General features: G+C 43.7%; 1 long non-coding RNA gene across 1 annotated transcript; it reads left to right on the forward strand.

Moving 5' to 3' along the window:
• The first annotated feature begins 8,760 nt into the window (after window positions 1-8,760).
• LOC135181576 (uncharacterized) lies at window positions 8,761-21,469 on the forward strand. Its single transcript, XR_010304931.1, has 4 exons — window positions 8,761-9,379; window positions 19,584-19,733; window positions 20,616-20,721; window positions 20,816-21,469. It is a non-coding gene; the product is annotated as an uncharacterized LOC135181576 (long non-coding RNA).
• Window positions 21,470-21,506: the final 37 nt, after the last annotated feature.

Consider the following 21,506-nt stretch of genomic DNA (forward strand, 5'->3'; position numbering starts at 1 on the left):
GTGTTCAAATGTTCAGATCTGGGCTTCACTGAAGCACAGAAGGCTGCTCAGAGCTGCTGTGTTCTGCTCCATCAACAGCTCCTTGCTACATCCAGCTGTGCTGACTGAAGTGTGGGGATTGGCTGTAAATATCAGACTGTTTTTTTCTTTATGCCTGAGCCTTCATTCCATTCGCTCACTTTTCTTTGCCAAGTCCCAGCTGACTTTTAAAAAGCTTATATAGACATAAACCCTAAACCTAAACCACCACCTGTTGCCAGTAGCAGTACCTGCCTTTTGGACTGCGTCTGATTTTCATCATGAGGTGATTCACCCAGGAGCAATTCAGAGGCATGTCAGCAAAGGGTCCTTTGTTACACCATAGTGTCACGTAGGTGGAGGCAAATGGCCCCTCAACAACTTGTCTTAACAGAGGGAGAACAAGACCTGCTTTTGTTGTTGACTTTTCCCAGTGTAGTGACCCATGTGCAATCTATTTGGTTTCTTAGACTGTGGGGTTCATCTCACTACTTCAGCCTTTCCATTCCTGGGAGTAGCCAGAAGGATGTTCAATAGGTTGTATCAAGCTACCTTCAGGACAGGGCTGCATTTTGTATTAGGTGTCTGACAAATGGCTTCTGCAAACGTGCTTATTGCCCGGTGTCTCTGCACAGCACTGGCAGACAATGGGCTCATGTCAGGACACAAATCTTCAGGTAGAGCAGGAAGCTTGTTTTATCAGCGAGTGATGGCAGTGGCACAAAGGCCTTTTCCCACAGGCTTGGTTTTCCAGTCTTCTGTCTCTGGAATCCCTGGAATAAGCAGGAATCCCTGGAATATGCAGTGAGCATTGCAGAAACCATTGATATGGATTTCTGGGTAAATAAAACACTTTGGGTGACGAGATCGTGAGACCTTTCTCCTAGCTGCTTTCAACTGGCTAAGACCCTGACTCAGCCAAAGCAATTAAATCTCCAATGCCTATGCCTGTTCAGCAAACCAATTAAGTCTGTGTTTAATTTAAAATTGTGTGTTCTATTAAAGCTGGAGCTTTTTAAACATACTCTAACAGGTAATTACATGGTTAGGCGCTCTCCTGGAAACTGGGAGTTTACTGGGTTGTATATAAGGGAGAGACACTGGCAAATGATGTAATCTCAGAAGTGGCTGTAACTCCAGAGGAGCCAGGCAACTAGGGCAGAGCTTCTCCCTGTCTCTGTTGTCTTATGGCATCTTCTTTTTTTGTTTCTTTGTTTCGTAAAACTTAGAGATAGAAGCTCCCAGAACAGTTGGAGAATGTGGAGAATGGCCGTGTTTCCTAGGAGAGGAAAACAGAGCCTGCGATGCCTTGCGAGAGGAAACAGTGAGGGATTTTCAGCTATCGGATAAGGAATGAGAATGATCTTAGAGAATCCAACACCATCAGTGGCCTAAGCCTCACCTCCAGACTGCCCAATGCCAGGGAATAGTTAGGCACTTCCTGAGTTTCTCCTCATTGGTCATTTATCTGCATATCCACTTGTAATATTCCTGAGGCCAGTTAGATCTAACCTGGAAGCATTTTACTGAAACCTGAGGGACCTCTTCTGAAATAACAGGAGGCCAGAACTGCACATCTTCCACAGATCACAAGGAATTAATCTCTTGCTCTGAGCTCGTTCAAAAGATACTAAGTGCAGCATGCATGGGGCTTTAACTGCTTGGCATAGCTTGGAGAGCGTGGCCCACTGTGGAACTGAGGTCAGATGTATCTCTCAGTGTAGCACAGACCCTCTGGAGCTGCAGTTATGTCATCTCCTGGAGACCATGAGCTGGAGCAGCTGGTACAAATTACCACCACCAAGCTTGAGCCCATCCAGCTCTTTCTGGGCCAGACGGAATCTCTGCAGCTGCTTTGAGAGTGTGCTCCCCTCCGCCAAAACAGTTTTTCCCAATGTGGGTATGGCTCTTGCTTAAAACTGGGAGGGTGAGAGGACACACCGATATGATGTACACATAGGAATGCTGCTGTTCCTGGCACATTGCCAATGCAGCAGCTCTGTTTTAATTTCTGGTGTCCTAAGTTTGGCACCTAAATTCGTATCTATACATATGAGAAGTGCTGTCTGACTTCCAGTGCTGCTCTGCCTGCCTAGTTGCGGTTTACTTCAAATGAAACTGGAAAAGTGGAACCCAGAGAAAAAGGACAACGCTCCTTCTCTGTGAAATGCAGACTGCTGCCCTTTAGTCACTTGTAGCAGTGTCAGACCTCCACAGCAAACCTGTGCTGGAGCTGTGGGCCTGCATCCTGTACATTTTTGTGTCCTCTATTTTTTATGATGCTGGTCAGGCCAGAGCAAAGATGGCTGCATCGTCGTTTCCTGCAATGCGCTCTCCCTTCATGTTTTCTCCTGCAAGGTGGCTGTGCAAATAATGAGCAATAAAGGCTGTTATTTAAAGGCCCCTGCACTGCACTGTATATCAAAGGCTCTACTATTTGAGGCTTTTGCTCAGAGGAAAACAGCCACAGGAGAAGCTCGGTGCAGAGATCCTGAGCTATGCTAAAATTCGTTTGTTAAGACAGCAGGCTGGGAAAAGAGTAAGCTTCTCCAGGCAACACTGCCACCATCGTGCCAGCCCTGGGGACCCAGTATAAGCCACAGCACTGAACCCCCACAGGGACACGCACCTTTGTGTTAGCCCTGTGGCAATGTGCGATGGAAAGGCACACCAGGTAGCTTAAGTACAATTATCTCTAGGTTACATTTGTACACAGGCCTTTCTGGACACATCCAGACATGTGGTTTGGGGGTTCAGGAGGCCACCAGTCCAGGAAGCATCTGGAATGCTTTACATTTGTACTTGGACAGTACTCCTTAAAAACAAAACAAGCAAAAAAAGTCACTTTAGTCTCCTTTCCTTATACTTTACATTTGTACTTGGACAGTATACTAGCCCTGCTGTGTAAACTCCTTAAAACCAAAACAAACAAAAAAAGGTCACTTTAGTCTCCTTCCCTTATTCCAAGTTTGTAAAAAATGTAAATTAGGGTAATGTTACTGAGGAAGGAGGAGGGAGAAGGAGTGGGAAGCGTGGTTAAAATAGATTTACTGTGACTGGATCCTGAGGCAAAAATTCCCATCCCCTCCAGATGCGCAAGGTCAGTCTGAAAACCAGAGCCTGGAATTCAGGCACATGCAAAACGAAGTGCAAGGCCGCTACTGAATTGCTCCCCCACAGACCAGGGGGTGGTCACAGCTCCATCTCGGCACTGCTGGGCTGCCTGAGAAAAGCTCTTTGGCTCTCTGAGGGTGTTTCTTCCACACCCAAATATTCTTGGTCTGCCTCTCTTCTGTGGCAGCAACAGGTGTCCTCAGGTGTTTAAGGAGTGGGAATAATAAAGGCAGGTCCGGAAGGAGACAGCAGGAGGTATTGGTGAAGGTTCAACCTTACTTCACCTGCACATGCTAGGTATTTATCTACCCTCTTCTTGAAAACACAACGTGACACGCCGTTTCCTGACATTGGAGCTCTGCTCTCTGCTGTCAGTAAGTCAGCTCTCATCCCTCTCCTTATCCTGCCTTCCCTAGGCTCACAACACCCCCTCCTCCCTTTCAATGACTCTTGTCCTCACCTCTCCCCTCATCGCATTCATTTCCTCTCAATATTGCTTTGGCCCCAGTGTGTGTGTGCATAATTCCACAGGGCAGGGTGAAAGCCAAGGGCTGCAGGGTGGGCTGGAGCAGCCTGTCAGAGGAAACGCTGTGTGGCAGAGGGTGATGGCAGAAGCAAACCCTGCTAGCCTGGGCTCTGGTTTTTTTAAGGTTTTAAATTAATATAATGAACAACCTTGTTTGCATGGTGGCAAGGCCCAGAGACACTGACGGGGATGGTTTACCATTCAGCCTTGTGTTAAGCACCTGTTTCCAACCCCATTCGGTTTAACCCTTCTTGTGTGTGAGTCACACGGGTGTTGAAACACTGACAAGGAAGAACCAAAGCAGCTGAGAATCCTTTCCTCACATCGGTGCAATCGCCTGGTCTGCCACGCTCTGCACTCCCTGCCCTTTATGCTGACTGCTGAAACAGGGAGATGGGTGCACAACGCGGATGGACGAAACAGAAGAGGTAAAAACAGAGTGTCTGAAGCAGGAGGATGGCACAGCAAGACGGGAGAGAGCCTGGTGTTACCGGAAAGATGACAGGGGATGAAATGTTGAGACCAGACCCAAGAGGAAAGGAAAGAGAACTGAGTGGAAAACAGTGGGTCGAAAAGAAGAAGAAAGCAGTGACACAGTGAAAGAGAAAAGAAGGATTTTGCAGCAGCAGTGAGTTTCCACTGCTCTAAAAAATACAGAAAGGGAAGGACGCCCAACCCCTGGTAAAAATCAACTGGATGCTACCACACGGCCTCTGGAGCAGCGCTCTCCAAAGCGGGGTGTGCACGAAATAGTCCACCGGCGTACAGAGGAAAGCGTTTGTCTACCGGCTTCAACAGCGCAGCCGTGTCCCCGGGCACTGCACCGCACGGCCACGGTCGCAGGCTCCGACTGCTCCCGAGCCGCAGCGTCCCGGCGACCGGCAGAGGGGTCCTGGCGACCGGCAGAGGGGTCCCGGCGACCGGCAGAGGGCACCAAGCGCCCGCGGCCGCCTCACGTCCCGCCCCGCCGCGCCTCGGCTCGGCTGGGCTGAGCTCGGCTTCGGCCTTCGCCCTCGGCTGCGGCTCCGGCTCCCGCTGCGGCGCGGCTCGGCTCGGTTCGGTTCGGCCCGGCCCGGCCCGGTTCGGCTTCCCCAGGTACACACTGTCAGCACCAAGAAGCGAAGGGATTTTAGAATTCTGGCTTAGGCCTGGTGGCAGCGAAAAGTTAGTTGCAGGCGGTGTGTTGTGCTAGTTGCTGTACACCCGCCAGAAGTAAAGCGGGATGGGTGCAGGGTGCCAATTTTAAGTGCTGTGCATGGTAAAAATACTAAAATATATTGGTGTGGAAAAAGGCCGGGTTGAGATTCAGACGGAGGAAAAGCCACAAGGGATGCAAGGGCAGTCACTCATCCCCTCCCACCAGCAGACTGATGCTCAGCCAGTCCCTGAGCAGCAGCAGCTTTGGAATCTCCCCCTTCTCCCGGGTTTTTATTGCTGAATATGATGCTATATGGTATAGAACATCCTTTTGGTCAGTTTAGGTTCTGCTGTCCCAGCCATCCCACCCCCAGCCTACACAGTGAGGGGGAAGAGCGAGAAAGGAGGAAGGCCCTGGCCTTGAGCCAGCACTGGTAAATGCAACAGCTAAAACACCAGCACACTATCAGCACTCTTTTGCACAAAAGTCCAAACCACGGGACTATACAGACTGCCATGAAGAAAATTAACTCCATCCCTGACAGAGACATTATACTTTGAATCACAGAATCATGGAACTGTTGAGGTTGGAAGTGACCTTCGAGACCATCAGGTCCAACTGCTCACCTAGAGCTCACAATCCCACAGCTGCTACCAAACCACTGTCACTGAACCATGTCGCTAAGCACCACATCCATGTGTCTTTTAAATACCTCCAGGAATGGTGACTGCACCACCTCCCTGGGCAGCCTGACCCAGTGCTTGATAACCCTTCCTATGAAGATGGTTTTTTTTCCTGATATCCAAACTGAATCTCTCCTGGCACAACTTCAGGCCACTTCCTCTTAACCTGTCACTTGCTGCACATGAGAAGAGACCAATCTCCGCTTCATTCCGACCTTCTTTAAAGCAGTTTTAGAGTTCAACACAGTTTCCCCTCAGCCTCCTCTTCTGAAGACTAAATGAGCCCAGTTCCCTCAGCATTTCTTCAAAAGACTTGTGTTCAAGGCCTCTGATTGCTTTCCTCTGGACACTCTCAATGTCCTTGTAGTGAGAGGCCCAAAACTGAACAGAGTATCCAAAGTATGGCCTTGCCAGTGCTGTGTAGAAGGGGACAATTCACCTGCTGGCCATACTACTAAAATTCATTTCAGGAGCTCTGAAACAGACAGCAGAAGAATTCAGAGAACATAGAAGCAATTACAAAAACATCCTCAAAGATTTCAGTTTAAAAAGTAGTTGGTACTAGAGATAAAGCAAAAGTAAGCATAATATTCACTCAGAACTCAAGTAAGGGCATCACTGGTGATTTTTCTCTAGAAGGAGTCAAAGATCCTTGAATACATACCTTTGATCACAGGGCTTGCCTTTGATCGCAGGGAACAGCTCAGTTCCTGTGCAGAGGATTTTATAGTATCTCGGTTGGATATCAGATGGTAACAGCTCCAATACATCCGGTACTGGAACCATGGATTGTGAGATTCCCAGCAAACTGATGGCAGTACTTGAACACAAAATCTGAATGGCACAAGGTCATGGGAGCCCATTCATCCATCTCAGCTGCCCTTCCTTTGAACAAAAACAGTAGTTCTCTGGCTTCTTAAATCCATTGCTCTCTAGAGGCTTCTGGCTGCGCTCAAGAAGATGAAGAACATCACTGGTCAGGAAGGTGAGAGGCTGATTGCACTCAGATTTTTTTTCACCCCTCCAATATGTTTCACCTCAGCTGCAAAGGCAGCATCCTGATTTCAGCCCCATTAGAAGCAAATGGAGTTCCTTTCATAACAGCAGAAACAATACTTGGGTTCCTTTCATAATGATTTATTTCTTCTCACATTTAATGAAAATTTTGAGAATGTTTTCCTGAACCAAATTTGTCATCTATGACCTTACTTTACAACAAGCAGAGTTTACAGAGAAAAGATCTGTAATAACAGATCCTTTCTCAGTAAACTCTGCTTGCAGTGAGGTAAGGGTATGTGCCTCCTTGCCCTCTAACTATAGACAGACAGGGTCACAGGGCAATGCATATGTTTACTATAAAGCTCAACCTTCTGTGGCTGCCTTCTCTCATTATTCTTCTTCCCTCTTTAATTTGTTTTCTCCCAGCATCCCAGTTTTTCTTTCTGCAATAAACAGACTTATCAATGGTCTTAACTGCTCTGCACTGAGCTGTCTTTACTGAGCCATCCCACTTGCTTGCCTGGGTCACTACATTAATTCTCCAAACTGTGAAACAGTTGGGTTTTAGGGTTTTTTGTGTGTTTGTTTGTGGGGTTTTTTTTGGGGTTGGGGTTTGTTTTGCTTTGATTTTGTTGGTTTTTGTGTGTGTGTTTGTTTGTTTGTTTTGGGGGTGTGTTGTTTGTTCATTTGTTCTTTTTTAGTTTATTATAACCTCTATCTCCATTTATTAATAGGCAAAGGGCACTTGAAGTACGTTGCTGGATATCATAATCATGCGAAAGTGATTCTGCTGTATCTGCCCTCTGTACCACACAATGTGCTCTCCATGGCCTGATGTATGCTCTTTATACAGACACATGACAAGTTAGCCTGGCAGGACAGTCATACGATCTTGAATCTGTTTGCTGGTGAGTAAACACTGCTTTCTTTAAAGACTTGTGGGAAAAAATCTATTTGAATTCTCTGGGGAATCTTGCAACCAGAGAATCTGTCTTGGTGGGAAGGAGACCCCATCAGTGGTTCTAAAACTGCATGCTGCATGAAAGGGACCTGGAGAGTGGAAAGAAACCTCATAATTCCTCTGAAGAAGCAAATGCAACTGTGACTGCTCTCCTGCAGAGGAGACCCTCTGATCATGCTGAGCATCCCAAAAAGGAAGACAATGAGTGTGACGCATCTTATACACCTCCAGGGAAATTCAATGATAAACTCTGATCTGATGCTAATTGATGCTAATAGAAAGACTCCAGCAGACTTTAGAGTAGACCTACAGGTAGGAGAAATTATATAATTTGAACCTTGCTGCTGATAACAGGATAGTATTATGGTATCAGTCAGTGCAGAACTGTTAAACTTTTTGAGCAAAGGTTAGGAGAAGCATTAAGCAAGCGCAGGAGTACTCTCCAACTCTGCTCTCCTCACTTACCCCTCATTTTTCACGCAGTTTGTTCTTCTCTTGTGACCAGATGATTTGTCTGAGGGACAGACTGAGATACTGTGAAGGCACCACAGTGGTACTGTGGACATGCAAGTGCCCACAACCCTCTCTCTTGATCTCTGCCCTCCCAGAAAGCAGGATTTCATGCATGCAGTAGTTCCACAGTGCTCTGGAAGGGAGGGCAACAAAGCTTAAGCACTTCCCCTAAGCACACTCCAGGTGCAAAACTTGTGCTATTTTGTGAAGGGGGTGAAGGCAGAGACAGTCAGAGAAAGCTGGGGTCAGGACACAATAAAGGCACAGAGACTAAAGAAGCCACTAGTATTAATTTTGCCCCAGAGAATGAACCCAGTAACTGCAGGCTGGCTGGGCTTAATTCTAGGGAAAGTAAAAGAAAGCTTGTATGGGATGCAGGCAAGAAAGAACTAAGGGAAATAATATCATTAATGCTGCTGACATAGTTTTATGGTAACTATAAACAAACTTGTCAAACCAATCTGATTTTTGTGCTTTGATGAGACTACCTATTTGGTTGACAAAGGTAATTGCATAGTAATAATGTCTATGAAATTGTGTTAGGTGTATGAGTCAGTAGTATGCTTCCATTTTGAGTCTAAAAATGAACACCATGCAATATCAATACAGCTTGTGTGAACAACACTGAGAGGATGCCAACTGACCTCAGAGAGCCAGTGAAGAGTTCAGGAGAGGCTCCTGGAGACTGGGGTGATGCTAGAAACTGCTTAATACATTAACAGAACAATTAGATTTGTAATTTAAACATAAAATCACTCCTGATGACAGAGGGCTGACAATGAAGACAGAAGACAGTCTTTATAAGACAGTCACGCAGAGTGACTGGGCATGCTCTGATAGCTAGGGGATAGTTAGTCTTGGGAAGGTGAAAGATGTGATTAGGAGTTCTTAGGGAAATGTTAGCTGAGTGGATGGCATTGATGAATCTGAAGCATTCAAGGCCTTAGAGAAGATTTGGTGAAATCAGCTAATTTTGATCCTGAGGGCATAAAAGGTCTGTCTTGGTGCCAGAGGCTCATTAGGGCAAAATACCTCCATAATCAGGATCCTCTCTGAATTTCTCTGAAGCTTCCTATGCAGCAGAGAGCTCTTGCCTACCTAGCATATCTTCAGCCAGGTCTGTGGAGTGGACATTAATGCCCGTACCCCACTGCCAAACTGTGCTGTAGTGTGACTGTGACTTGAGTAGTTGCGGTCAGAGAAGAGACAACCCTCAGGTTCTGCCACCTGATGCCATTTGCTTGATTAATCTGCTCAAGTCTGCAATAAAGGAAGATTGTGCTGTTTCTGCATGGAGCTGGATCACTCTCTTTGTGCAAACCGATACCCTCTTCCCTGCCCTCAGCCTGGCCGCGGCAGGCAGCAGCAGGAGAGCGGTTGCCTGGGAACTACGCAGCACAACCTGGTGGGAGAAACAGTAGGCTCAGGTGACAGTACCTTTCTCAGTTTACCTGTTTGTTGGTGTTTGGGCTTTTGGGTTGTTTTGGTAGGTTGGCTGGTTGGTTTTGTTGGGGTTTTTTGGTTGTTCTTGGTGTTCTGTTTTGTTTTTTATGTAGTTGTTGTTTTTCTGCTCTGGGAATAACAAGTTCTCACACTAGTGAAGCACAGCTTGTTAGGCAGCCAGCACACTAAGTCATCTTATTGGGACTGCCATCTAGGGATATTTTTTTCCACATAGTCTTCTCCAGGGTAGTTGAATCCAGCACTCAGCATGTATATAGAGAAGCCAGCAGCCCCTGCTCTGCACTATATTGACCCAACACACTTCGGGCCAACAACTTATCCAATGGGCTCAAGAATATACTTTTTTGAAATGAAAGATGTTTCTTCAGGAAAAGAAGAAAATCAGAAGAGGAAATGTGAGGTGAAACAAAAAGAGAGCATTTGTATGTAAGTCTTAACAGAAAACACTTTTGTTTCAACAGTTTGCACAGCATAAACACACCTGTTTGAGGTCAACTGCCAAAACCAATTCACTCTTAAAGACTGCCTTTCTCTGATTCATCCCAATATTGCTGTTTGTCTGCTCCTCTCCATCAAGCTGTGGTTTGCAGCAATTCAATGTCTTCTTTATTCTCCCTGGACTTCGGCAGAATTAACACTTGCCTGCCTGAGGGTATGTGGGTAGTTAGAACCCAATATACTTCTTTAACAGCTCTGTAGCATTTTAAATAGTATTGGTACATTGTCACTATTTTCTTCCTATTTGCTTCCCTCTAATACTCTTCTTCACAGCCTGGCAGAGAAACTGCCAACAGGAAAAAGGAGATATTCTTGACATTAACCAAAATAACTAGGTTTCGTCATCATTTTTCACACATAGATTTTTCTTACTGCTTTTGTTATGACCACCATAAGCCATCATCAAGGGATTTCAATATCCATGCATCCTGCTGTGGTACATTTAGGTGCATCAGCTTATAGAAATGGACCCAAATGGCTCAAAGGTGCAGATTTTCCAGGCTTTGTAGTATGCATTACCACAGCCTGTCCTGAAGCATGGACCCATGGAGGTCCCAGCAGAGGCACAGTGGCTTTGGTGCCACATCTAATGGATGTGCTGAGAGTTTTGATGGTGCTGTATATATGGCAGTATATCTTCTGTGTGTGCATGCATGATTTCGCCATCCTCAGAACCTGTGGAACATTTCAGTTTCTATGTATCTCTGACTTTTCTTTGGTCAGCTGATATTCTGAGGTTTGCTTTTTGTGACTGCTTGTCTATTCTTTCCTTCCCTGCAGTTGGTGTGCTTGTTTTCCCTCTTCAGCACACCAAGGAATTGATTGCACTGAATTTGAGGGAGTACCTTTCAGTTTACATTGGTGAGACACCTTTCAGTCACCCTGATCAAGAGTTGTATTTAACAGCATAAAATCAGTGCAGCTGTCAGAAGCTGTGACTTATACAGGTGGGACTCATTAGACCTTAGGGGACCATGCAGATCTTCTGCAACTTGCCTGAAGGTACCTGAATTTAACCTCCTGAGATTCCAAAAGTTCATCTTCAGCTCTGACTACATCTAATTTATTCTCTAGCTGATGCAGGGTTTGTGCCTTCTATCTTCCTCCTACATCTTTCCATCTCTTTGTGCCTTCATTTCCTCACTATTGCTTTTGCTTTTCAGCTGCATGTTACAATAAAGTGTGTTTCTTTGTCAAAGCATTTCTGCATCAGGCTGTAGTGGAGCTAAGGCTGCAGTGAAGGGGAAGATAGCAAAAATGTATCATGCAGCACACTGCTGGGTAATTTAAAAAATAACGTACCTTGTGTTAGTCAAACAATACAGCATTTGATAAGCTGTCTGCAGCTGAGAGGATCATTTTCAAAGGGTCATCCACCTGCAGCACAGAATTCAAGGGTAAGAGGTAAGCTTCAGGCTGAACTCTCAGGCAAGAATCCTCATCACCCTTTCCTGTTCTCTCTATAGGGTGGGTGTGAGGATGTTAGAGCGAGGGACCAGGACATTTGACAAGATATTTTACTGCAGCAAGAAATGACAAAATGGAAAAGGGATAGGAATGGTGAGGGATGGAAAAGATTGGTAATTGTTTCCTTGGCAACTGAAACCGTGAAGCCTCATGCAGGAATCCCTGAGAAAAATCCTAGTGGAAGCCAGACTAGATTATTTCTTCCTGTTTCTTCTGCCTTCAGATTCTGTTTCAGGCTAGGTTTATACATCACAGTGTGGTGCTGCATAAAGAGACTGATTTAGTGCTAAATGGAAACCAGAAACTGTATGGTTGTAAGGAATCTTTGTGAAGAAGAGAAGCACTATTGTCTCCCTTTCATAAAATGGAGAACATTTCATAATGCAAAAGATGAGAAGATTGAATAACTTGGCAAAGATTATTAAAATCTCTTTTACAAGACAGAGGATAGGTATATTACAAGTCCTTGCCTATTACTCTCACCACTGCAGTGAGAACACGTCCCTCCCTCAACTGAGTGTACAGTGCAAATAGCCAAGGGATTAACAGAAGGGCTAAGAGAGCAGAAAGCAGGTGAGGCAGCTGCGTGTCATGAATGCCTTTTGCCTGCCACACATTTCAGTCTTCTGTGGGGCTGCCAGCTCGGAAGGGTCCTGGTTCTGCACAGTATTCGGCTGCAGGAGCAGTGAATCTTCATTACTGGATTTATATGTAAGAACTGGGGCACATATATGAATATTAATGAAAGAAAGATTAACTAACTTCTTGCTATTAAAAGATTTCTAGTCCCAGAGAGTGGGTGGAACATTAAAAAAAAAAAGTATAATGAAATGCATTCTGTGATATACAAGTTTAAAAGCACTAAGAATGTCCATTTTGATCTCTTATCATTTTCTGTTTATGTAGTGCTTTGCAAGTGTGAAATGAAAAGATGCATTCATCTGAAGATTTTCCTTTTTTTTTCCTCTATGTCCTATCTTTGTTAATGCAGAATTTCATAGCCATGCATTCTGGAGAGTTATTTGGCATTAGGCAGCTCATGTTGGTTTCTGCTCCAAAAATAGAGCATCAAATGCTTGCACATTTATATATGTTTGTGTGCATGCATATCTATATATATTTAAAAATGAGTGTTGCAAAAACCTAAAGGGCATAGGAAGGTTAAATCAGCATAGCCTTGACAGTTCTAATGTAAGATATAAATGCTGGAAAGGATAATACACCATACTGTGCCTCAGAAATGCATCCCCAAGCAAGAGGCTGGTGCATTCCTATACGTTCACTAGAAACCAGAGATTCAGGGCAGCAGAATTTCCAGACAGTCACATGAGAAAGAAGTACTGCAGCACAGAGGCAGCCAGTCCACTTATTTCTATCTTGTTCATGATGCTAAATGATTGACATGGCCTGCATCGCTATCAGTTAATTCTCAGAGCAGCTTAATGAGAGGAAACCATTATCACGAGTGATTCCCTGTACAAGTGAGTAGACAAATTAGCTGTGTCTGTCTGATCCTCTGCAAGGAGCCAGCGACTGTGCCAGCTCTAACAAAGCAGACAAGGTGAAAGGATCCTTAGACGATAAATATTTTTACTTTTTGGTGTCTGCAGTGGACATAGCTGACATATAGCACAAAATAAATTCTGTGTTCTCCAAGATTTCTTCTGGGCTAGCACTGATTCACAGATAGCATTGGGTTGGAAGGGACTCTCAAAGGTCATCTTGTCTAATGTCCCTGCAGTGAGCAGGGACAACTCCAACTAGATCAGGCTGCCCAGGACCACCAGTATGGCCATGCCTGCAGGTGCAAAGAGAAGGGGCTACTATAAAACATGCCAGCCTGAATAAGATGGGAGAATCTTGCCTTACTGTCTAAAGTATTCCTTAAAAGTAATTAGTAATGAAGTAACTATGTTTATATATCAGCATGTGTGACTAAATAATCACCTTTTACAGGTGAAATGCAAGCTAAAATAAATTTGTTCTTTATCGCTCTCCTGTGTAAAATCTTACTTGTTCTTCACCCTGTTTTTCTGCTTATTTTTCACCCTTTAATATCCCAAATATAATCTCTCCAGTTAATTTTCTTTGATGAAGGTCATTTCATTTGCAGACCTAAATAATGATGTCATTTAAATGTGTGGCTTTTATAAGGAAGAGAAATTGTACTGTCTGGATAGAAAGCTGTACCTTTGGGCAGGGGGGAAGACATTTCAAGCAGAAAAAATGAAAAGGGAATGTACTATTTCAAATCATGGGTACCCAAAATGTGTCACCATTCATTTCACCTAATGTTACTAATTACAAGAAGGGACCTAGTTATGAAGGCCATCCTCTACAGACAGAAGAAGCAAGGCCAGAGGCTCATGTCTGCCCTATCTTGCCATGAAATGTGTGTTACTTATTTCTAATCACAACAAAAGAATTAGAGATTGAATTTCAACTAAATGCATACATGTTGCTTCACTTAAAAAGTATCTACTGCATTCATCCTGGTTGAGTCAAAGAAATGGAAGTTCTTTCCAAAGCAGATGTAAGAATAATTTCCTCTTACCAAAGTGGAGAGTTTTATAAGCAAGCAAGCATTGAGCACAAATGAGGAAATGCAGGATAGGTATTCCAGAGGAACAGGAAAGGAGAGGGATGTAGTAGAGCAGAAGTCAAGCCTTCTGAAGCTTCAAGGAAGTATACTCCACAGCACAATGTTATCCGCTTGCTTCTATCCAAAAAGGCAGATCTATGACTAGGTTAGTTCATTAACTTGATTTGGGGAACTCAGCACATTGTCTTGTAACTCTCAGGTTATTTGGTATTTGTCTTTAAGTCTTAAATCCTGGAGTCATATAATTTAATAAAAAACTTGGGAATGCATTTTAGAAGAAAAAAAAAATCTTTTTTTTTCTATGTCATGGAGTAAAACTTGAAGATGCAAACTGTAAGGACTGCCAAAAGGGAAAATGAAATACAAACCCAGACATGTATGGTCCCTTAGCCTAATGAGTTCTGAATACTCAGACTTGAACAGCAAGTTGGCATTAATCTAATGTTAATATCATCTATTGCCTGCCTTCCAAAACTGTGTTAGCTGTGTTATACATGGAAGAAAAAAGGATGTAATTCTCTGTATGGCCTTTCTCTTTTCTTCCCCACCCCTGTGCATTCATAAAGCCACACTTGTGTCTAGGAGCAATGCATGCCTAGGAAGAGGAAAGCAGGGAAGAATGTTAGGAGGCCTGCCTGGCTGAGCAAGGAGCTCCTGGACATGCTGTCACACAATAAGAAACTCTACAAGGAGTGGAAGAAAGGACAGCTGGAATGGGGGGTATATAAGGAAGCTGCCCAAGCAGCAGACTGGACGTGAGGAAGAAGTTCTTGAGAGTGGTAAGACCCTGTAATGGGTTGCCTAGGTGGGTGATTGAGGCCCCTTCCCTGGAGACGTTTTAAGGCCAGGCTGGATGGGGCTCTGGCCAGCCTAATCTAGGGTAGGGTGTCCCTGCCCATGGCAGGGGGGTTGGAACTAGATGATCCTTGCGGTCCCTTCCAACCCTGACTGATTCTATGATTCTACTTTGCCCTTTCTGTGCAGCCTGAGAGACATGTAAAGGTACAATTATAGTGCAAAGATAACTGGGTTATTACCACAATAACACAACAAACCACTGTAGCTAAAGTATATATATTGCAGGCCTATGATCTTTAAATCAGATTTCCTAAAAGTGCCTTTGGTTGCAGACAATAAAAATAGCCTCTATGGCAGAAGACCACTGAAAATAACCTTTAAAGAAAGGATTAATTTTTCAGTAACAGCATCTCATCTGATGTGCAGACCTCAGTTCATAATTGAAAGGGAGACATGCCAGAGAACTAGTAGTATTAGGCCATGGGAATTCAACAGAACAATGTTTTGCATTCAGATAATTGCATGAAATTGGGCTATTAGTGTTAAGTTTTGCAAACTGCAATAACATAAACCAAAGTAAGATATTCCCACTGTATGCATTCAACTAATGTGCTAGAACGGAACCACAACTGGCTTCAGACAGTGTGGGAATGCAACGTGAGAAGGAATAACATTGGGCAGTGTGTGACCATTTTGACCTTGATTCCCACAGCTTAAGGATTCCTTCCATGGGGGAGGAAAGAGAGTGGGACACCTGGTTACTGAGAAAAACAAGGCCTGATGTATGTAAAAGACTGGGTTGTGCTTTCCTAGATTATGCTAATGTGTAGGTGTGTGGTCTATGCTCAAGACGATATAAATGGAGTCAGAATGAACAACAAAGGTCTCCGGTGGATTCACATTGAATCGTGTGGAGCCTGTGTGCAGGTAACCCTCACTAACAAGACAGAGCACACAGAATTTTGATTCACTCTTCAGATGTGTGTACAAATACTGTTCTAAGTCTCACAAGTTCCTTAAATGGACTTTTAAAGAGAAAGTCTTTTTATGAAAGAAAATTTAATAGTTAACTTGTGGTTTCCACTGGCAAGGACACTACTCACATGTCCTTTATCTGACCTTAATTTAACATTGCATAAAATATCGCTGAAAAGAACCAGAGAAGGAAAGAGTTTGGGCTCAAATTGCAGCTACTCGATCCAGTAACTCTCCTAACCAAACGTCAGCAGTAGCTGCAGCTCGTGCCTTTTTAACTTCTTCCACAGGATAGGATGACTCTGTCCTATGGCTTTCCCATAGCTAAACAAAAAGGTTATCGGGAGACATGGCTGAAATCCTCTTTTACATTAACTTCTCAGTTCTTTACTGTTTACCCTGCATTCACCCTTGGGACTCAGCCTCGGTATCTGGAATGAGCACCTAGAGAGGACAGTTTTAGAGGTGGCTTTTGGCTATTGAGCTCCAGCCCCACCAAGTCATCAAGCAGACATATGCTGTCCCACTACTGCTTGGATAGTTATTCTAATGCTTTGAGCTCAGCCTAGCTAATGCCTACTGTTGTGACACCTGAGAAGGAAGACTGCAGTTAGTCATGCTTTTATCTATATCGAAAACTTGGCTGCTCAGGAGCATGTGCCAGCCACGACTACGGAGCTGAACACCCATAGAATCATAGAATCAACCAGGTTGGAAGAGACCTCCAAGATCATCCAGTCCAACCTATCCCCCAGCCCTATCCAGTCAACTAGACCATGGCACTAAGTGCCTCATCCAGGCTTTTCTTGAACACCTGCAGGGATGGTGACTCCACCACCTCCCTGGGCAGCCCATTCCAATGGCAAATCACTTGCTCTGTGAAGAACTTCCTCCTGACATCCAGCCTATACTTCCCCCAGCACAACTTGGGACTGGGTCCCCTTGTTCTGTTGCTGCTTGCCCAGGAGAAGAGACCAACCCCCACCTGGCTACAGCTTCCCTTCAGGTAGTTGTAGACAGCAATGAGGTCACCCCTGAGCCTCCTCTTCTCCAGGCTAAACATCCCCAGCTCTGTGGGGTTCAGAGGCCATTTCTGATTTGCCTGTCTCTTCTTTTCCATTTTAGAAGGAAGGGAAACAATTTCTATTATTTCCATTATGGTATGATATGATATGATAATATCAAATAACCAACTAATGTATCCATGTTAGCAATTCAGTCTTTTTTTTATGAGTGGTTGGGTTTTTTCAGCTTAAAATCCACATGAGAGTACAGAAGAAAACACCACATCAGCATCCTGTACTGAATGTAAATGTAAAAGACAGCTGAGCTGTGAATAAGAAATACCTTAGTAACACCGGAGCTGTCAGTTTATTTCTCCTGTCACCGAATCAGCAGCAGTAGCCTTTTGTGGCATCTAATGTTGTTACTTGGATTCTGCTCTGTGCCTGGACTATGTGAGCCTTAAAGTTCTCAAGAAGGGGATTGTTACTGTTCTTGGAAGGAGATTTCCATGCTGGTGTATCCCACTGCCAGAAATTTTATCGAGGTTGTGACACAGGTTTGCCTTTTTTTGGACTAAATTGCTTCTCTTTCAAACATTATCCTTAAAAAAACTTCTCTTTTTTTCTTGACAAGTAAGGCTTTTCAAGTGTTTCATGTCTCTCTATTATGTCTGCCTGTCGCAAGTCTGTGCAATGGTCTTTTAAAGTTTACTCAGGGCACAGCTGCACTGTGACACACAATGGTGCAAATATCCCTGAGGCAAAGCTGAATGGGCCAGCTCCAAAACCAGGATTTGTACTTTGGCTGTTTAGTAGAGAGAGACAAGGACCATCTTTTCTGGCTCCCTTTGTTCTGTGTCCACTGAGTTTGAAACAAAGGGTCCTGGTTTGCAGGCAGGGCTTGTAAGTGCTAAGAAAAGTAGCAAAGGAATGAGAGTACCAAGAAGTTGTGCATCACTGGGACTGCAGTGTTCAATGCAAACTGAAACCAAAGGGTATTCGGTGGGGGACAATGCTGATTGAAGAAAATAATGTGAAAAGTGGTTTAGGAGTCATGCAGCGTGGGCCTTATGTATAGTCATTGTGCTGGCTTTGTGGGGGATCATTTTCTTCATAGCAGCTGGCATGGGGCTATGCTTTGGGTTTGTGCTGATTTTGATAATGCAGAGATGTTTTTGTAACCACTGAGCAGTGCTTACGGGGGGTCAAGGCCTTTTCTGCTTCTCATACTGCCCTGCCAGTGAGTAGGCTGGGCGTGCACAAGTATGAGGGGACACAGCTGAGACAGCCAATCCAACTGATCAAAGGGATGTTCCATACTCAGTGACATCATATTCATCATATAAAGCAGGGGAATGAAGGTGAGGGGAAGGTTCAGATTGATGGCATTTTGTCTTCCCAAGTAAGCATTAAGTGTGATGAAACCCAGTTTTCCTGGTCATGGCTGAACATCTGCCTGCCGATGGGAAGTGATGAATAAATTCCTTGTTTTGCTTTGTTTGCATGCAAGGCTTTTGCTTTACCTGCTAAACTGTCTTTATCTCAAACTGCAAGTTTTCTCATTCTTATTCTTCCAATTCTCCCCAACAGGGAGGTGTGAGTGAGCAGCTGGGTGGGGCTTAGTTGCCCACTCAGTTGCCATCATGTTAAACCACAACAGTCATATAAATTCCTTGCTTTACAGAGATCTGGATGGTGACATTTTACCAGGAGGTGAGGAAGCAATATGAGGAGAAAAGGTGTTTATGGTGACACAAAGGCAGGAAGACTGTAGGAAGACAAATGCAAATGAAGGAAAACCAAACCAAAACAGTAGAGAACTCAAGTATAGATGGTTTGTGACAGGTATTAAATGGAGTGGAGCAGCAGATTGTAATTTCTACAGTGACCAGAAACCATTAGCAGTAGGAAACCAAAGTAGATTTGAGGGAAAAGGGCTTTTAAACCTTTTATCTTAGGAAGATCAAGCTACTAGAGACTATCAGAAGGAGCAAAAGCTTGCAAGAGGTGAATGTCATAGGCAAGACTTTAAAGGTGTTCATTCCAGCTGCTCCTACTAAAATCTGGCAAAGCATCCACTGATTGCCTGATTTCATCATTCTTACTTTCCATGAACCACCAATCCTTGAGTTTACAAAACCTACTGATCTGCCTTGTTCATTATATAAATTAGGATAGCATTTGATTACTCTTTGGTATAAACTATATCTGGGCCAAACAGGAGGGAGCCTTATCTTTTTGTATGAAGTCCAAATGGTTTCTGGAGTGGGAGATGTACCATAAATTATGAAGTGATGATTTGAAACAGATGTGGGGGAGGATTTTGCAAGGTCTGGATGTATTTTGGGAATATTTATTGGTGTTGCAGAAAGTGGCAGGAACATCCATTTGATTCTGTTTTGTGGGAGAAGTCTAATGGACGTATGTGTAAGTGGCCTTTCCAGTGAGCACTCTGGTTAAAATGAGATTACCAAGGAGATTTTACAGTAAATTCCATGTACTTGAAATTTATTTACCTTAATCTCTAAAACTACAACAAATAAGAAGATCTGGCTTCCTCAGTTTTTGTCTGCCATTCCACAACAAAAAGAAATAATCTAATTACTGCCATGCTCAATGTTATAGTAGCTAGAAATGCATTATTTTTAATACGGTAAGTTAGCTAAGTACAGATGGAATTATTTTCAGCTGCTCAGTGGATAGGGATTTAATAGAGCAAAATATGTGTGCAGTGCTGTAATTTCTGAATATGGTGTATGTCTATGTGTTATAAAAGTGTATTTTATGAACAAAATGGGAGAGTTAACATCAGAATTGTTGCAGATATGAAGGAAAAAAGACCATCAGTTCACAGAGCTACATACCTCTCCAGTGAAGGAATAGCATTAAGCTCATTTATTCTCCCACACTGCCTCAGAAGAACTGAAAACACAGGAATCCGCCTCAGAAGAACTGAAAACACAGGAATTTGAGGTAAGAGATTTTGGCAGGTGGTGAAAGTGAAAGAGTCATAGGAGGCAATCAGAGTAACTGTGTCCAATTCTGGGCTCCTCAATTTAAGAGAGATGTTGAGATACTGGAACATGTCCAGAGAAGGGTGACAAAACTGTTGAGAGGCCTGGAACACAAACCCTATGAGGAGAGGGAGCTGGGGTTGTTTAGCCTGGAGAAGAGGAGGCTCAGGGGTGACCTCATTGCTGTCTACAACTACCTAAAGGGAGGCTGTAGCAAGGTGACGTAGATCTCTTTTCCCAGGCAACCAGCAACAGAACAAGGGGACACAGCCTCAAGTTGTGCTGGGGGAAGTATAGGCTGGATATTAGGAGGAAGTTCTTCACAGAGCGAGTGATTTGCCATTGGAATGGGCTGCCCAGGGAGGTGGTGGAGCTGCCATTGCTGGAGATGTTAAAAAAAAGCCTGGATGGGGCACTTAGTGCCATGGTTCAGTTGACTGGCTAGGGCTGGGTGCTGGGTTGGACTGGATGATCTTGGAGGTCTCTTCCACCCTGGTTGATTCTATGATTCTTGGGAAAAGCAGTATGAAACTGTGTATCAGAAACACCTGTTGCAAACCTAAAGCTGGAAGTTGAGGAACTGAATTCAACAGACAGCCCGAGGTGTTTGCAAAATAACGACAAGGCTTTCAGCAAAATAGAGATGCACTTGGCCAGCCTCTCTAATGTCTCTGTGAAATCTGTGGTGGATAATGCACAAGAAAGCAATTTATTAGACACCTCTACTCTTTTTATAAAAAGCTGTTCCTCTGATTTACCTTTATCTATTTCTCCAGCTTACAAGCTCAGAGTTACAAATGCATCATACATTTATCTTGTGCCTTTTTCCTTTTTTACCTAGGAACAGTCTTGCGTTTGTGTGGGCTTCCCTGGTGCCATTTCCCAATATTGCATTTTACGCAGTTACAACATGAGACCATACAGGACTGTCATGTTGAACTACACAGGTAGGAAAAAAAAATCAACATACTAATGAGGTCTGGGGTTTTCCTTCACTTCTTAACCTAGGAAACAGCCATTCTACTACTTTGTATTTTCCAGAACAAACCAAATCTGTTTTGCTAGCCTGGCCTTCTGAAGTTGGCTCTTTTCTCTTCTGGCGCCAGCCACTTACTTCATCAGCTGATTAAAAGGGGTAACCTAGAACACAAGTTTGGATCAAGCAAAGTATAAGAGTTCAGAAACTGAATGGAAGTGTATATTAAGACTTGGCTGTACTGATCTGCAAATGGTTTGAATCTCGAGTTTCATACCATGAGACTTTCCATAGCATACACTTTACAGAGAGCATAAGAAAAACTGTAATGAAAAAAGCACTTTCTGCTCTCTTAAACACAAGTGTTGGTAAGAAAAACAGATGTATGAGGGCACTGGGAACTGCCTCGTGAATTGTCTGAAAGCCAAGCTAGACCCAATCTCTTTGAACCTTTTATTTCAATGAGTAGTTCAGCAAATTGGAAACATTCACAAAAAAAATTATTTCTTCACAAATAACAGCAAAAGAGTAGGAGAAAAAAACAACACACAACAATTATTTTTTTTCGGTCATTGTTTGATTGTATTTTTTAAATGTAAATATTGTTCACTACAACAATAAAAATCATCAGTTGTAGTCACTGAGTCCCAAACCAGTAAATAACTTCAATGACTGAGCAGTTATCTGGTTCCTTTGGAAATAATGTTGAGCTGGTGTTTCGATGTGCAGTTTTGAGAAACAGGTTTCCAGATTTTA

This window comes from Pogoniulus pusillus, chromosome 15 (genome assembly GCF_015220805.1).
Source record: "Pogoniulus pusillus isolate bPogPus1 chromosome 15, bPogPus1.pri, whole genome shotgun sequence".
Classification (NCBI taxonomy): domain Eukaryota; kingdom Metazoa; phylum Chordata; class Aves; order Piciformes; family Lybiidae; genus Pogoniulus; species Pogoniulus pusillus.